Here is a 2,925-nt window from a genome sequence, read left to right as displayed (position 1 = left end):
TATTTTGTGGGTTGGGTTTTATTTTTATTCACGCCTACAAATTTTAGCCTTAAGGATTGCCGTTTATTTTAGGTTAAGTAGGCTTATGCCATGTTACTTGGAAGCACCTGCGTGCTTAATGATTGTTGCTTTTCATGAAATCTCTAAGGTAATTTAAAAAAAAAAAAGTTAGGTGTATTTACAAACGGTTAAGAAAATGTTTCCGTAATTAAATGTAATGGCTGCCAACTGTCACTAGAGGCTGCTCTTAACACATGCTGGAAAAATACAAACGGAGAAAAACTTCACTGCAAGTCCTCCACCTCCCATAAAGGAGATAACTTTTTTTCCGTTCATGCACAAGGGAAAAAAAAGTTAATCATCATGTTGCATCTGCGTGGTTATCCTGTTTATTTCCCTTGCTAAACCATTCCTTTAACCATAAAATCATTGTAGCTATTACAACCTGGCGAGATTAGGCATGGACAAACCACATTTCCCAGACTATTAATCTCCATTTTTTTCTAAAGCACACAGAAAACAGATCAAAAAAATTGAGCTGCATTTGAAAAGTACTTGAGCAATAGCTCCTAATTATAGTAGGAAATTTATGCTTTACTTTAACATACATTTTTAGAGTAATACATTTCCCACAGGAAAAAGTTAATGATACTTCACTACTATGTTTTCTGTCCTTAATCTTCCTCAGATGATTTGTCTTTGACAGACAAATCTTCATTTTTTTCTAAAGCACACAGAAAACAGGTCAAAAATTTTGAGTTGCATTTTGAAAACTATTTGAGCAATAGCTCCTAATTATAGTAGGAAATTTATGTTTTATTTTAACATATTTTTTAGAGTAATACATTTCCCATAGGAAGAAGTTAAGGATACTTCACTACTATCTTTTCTGTCCTTAATCTTCCTCAGCTAATCTGTCTTTGACAGGTTGCATTAATCTCCTACATAAGGAATCCTAGCTAAAATAATAAAAGTCCCCCCAATGTTTTGCAAAGAATTCTTAAATATTTTCTGCAGAGCTGTTAACATCCAACCCAGGAGTGTTTAAATAAACAAAACACAGGCTGTTTGTGTCACTAGGCATGCATATCAACCTGCTTTGGCAACTTAACAGCCTCTCAGTTCCCCTGTCCCCTGTGTTCATGCAGACAGCCTCTAAGGTACTCCCAAAATGTCTTTTTCCTGACTAAACCCATTCATTCGATCAGAACGAGCATTTTGTTTTGGCCAGGGGAGGTGTTCTCCTTTCTTTCAAAATAAAAAAAATGGTCAAACATTTCTTGCCCTGCCCTGTTCTCTTCTGCAGTCAGGTGTAGGGACTGTGGTGAGCAGTCTGGCCAAGGTACAGGGTAGAGCAGAAGGCTCCATATTGGCGTGATGTATCTTCATGCTTGCATAACTAATATCCTTCATGCTAGCCCTGGGTTTTCTGACTGGGCCACTCTAGTGCCTGTTGTTTGGTGTTGTATGTCATTTGCTCCTCATGAAGTCTGACCTGAGCCATAGCTGCCCTTCCCTCCAGTCCTGTTGTGTCAATGTTAGTTACATGTGGTTGGCTCTGCTGGCTGTTGCCTTTCTGTAACGCATGGTGACTGAGTCAATGTTCATTAAAACCAGTCCCTACTTGCATCAACCTTTCTCAAATTGCACAACTGTGTGCTTCTGTTTTGTGGCTGGGGTGATACCTGAGGGTGTATTTTGCTCTGGTTCATGCTGGTTCACTTTGTGCCTGGAGCTCGTCTTTCTTCTGTTGCAGTCTGTCCAGGGAGCTCAGCAGCCCGTAGGTGAAGCCAATGGCCTGATGTTATTTTGGGGCATTAGCTGGGGGGAGCACATTTCTGTTTGTTTTTCTCCAGACCTAGGGAGGAGGGGAGTGAGTCTGTGCAGCTTGAATGAAGCTTTGTTTTCTGCTGAGGAAATGAAAAGCTGAAATCTTGTCTCGCCTGACACAAGAAATGTTCCTTTTCACAGGACTGAGGCTGTTGGTTTGGAGTCCTTGAGGTGGTAAAGTAAAAGAAGGGCTGCATTTACAAGACCACTGAAGAAGAGGAACGCCCCTTACGTGCAGTGGTTGGAGACCTTGTGTGGGAGGTAGAAGACTTGGTGAATTACTGTTTCTGCTGGAGAGAATTTTAAACCACATGTCTGCCCTTTCAGGCTATTACTCAAACTGCTGTGTTATGGAATGGTGCTTCTCTACATTTCTAATTACTAAGGGCTTGTTAATGCAAATCTGAGCTTATTAGCAGGCTCTGTTGAAGACATTCATCTTAACTTAAAGTAATAATAAAATACAAGGGTCTGACAATCCTGAGTTCTCAGGTGCTCATGTGAAGAAACAAACTAGAAAGTTACTAATTTGCTTTTGATCCTGGCTATTCTTTAAGTACTTTAAGTACCATATGAGAATTTGGAAACAGGCCCAACATAGTCCTTTGGAAGAATTCATGTGCATTTCTGTGGAGGAGGAAGAACTAAGCCTTGATCAGTTTGCTTTCTTCACAAGTGCTCCAGCCCAAAAAAGGCAGGAGTGATGATTTCAGGTCCATCCTTTTTTCTCCAGTTGAAGCTGCTTAACAAACCTGGATGGGCTAATTTCAGTTCGCTGAAAGTGACTATTTGCTAAAATAAATGAATCAAATCAGGTTTTGGCTGCCCACTGGACACCTGGAAAATCTTTCTTAGACTGCCACAGTAACTCCTTTGGTTCAAAAGAACTTGACCTACAGCTTAACGGTTTTTTTTTTTTTTTTTTTTTTTTTTTGCTGTAAGGTCTTGAAATTTCTGCTCTAGTACCTATGCTAACTACTCTCCAGAGAGCATCCTGCTGTTGTTTGATTTCAGGCTCCCTTTGTGAAAGACCAAAACCAAAATACAATACCCCTGAGTTGCAGAGTTGCTACAGGTATGAGCTCTGTAGTGTGC

This window comes from Indicator indicator, chromosome 8, assembly GCF_027791375.1.
Source record: "Indicator indicator isolate 239-I01 chromosome 8, UM_Iind_1.1, whole genome shotgun sequence".
Taxonomy (NCBI): domain Eukaryota; kingdom Metazoa; phylum Chordata; class Aves; order Piciformes; family Indicatoridae; genus Indicator; species Indicator indicator.
This window is presented reverse-complemented; position numbering follows the sequence as displayed.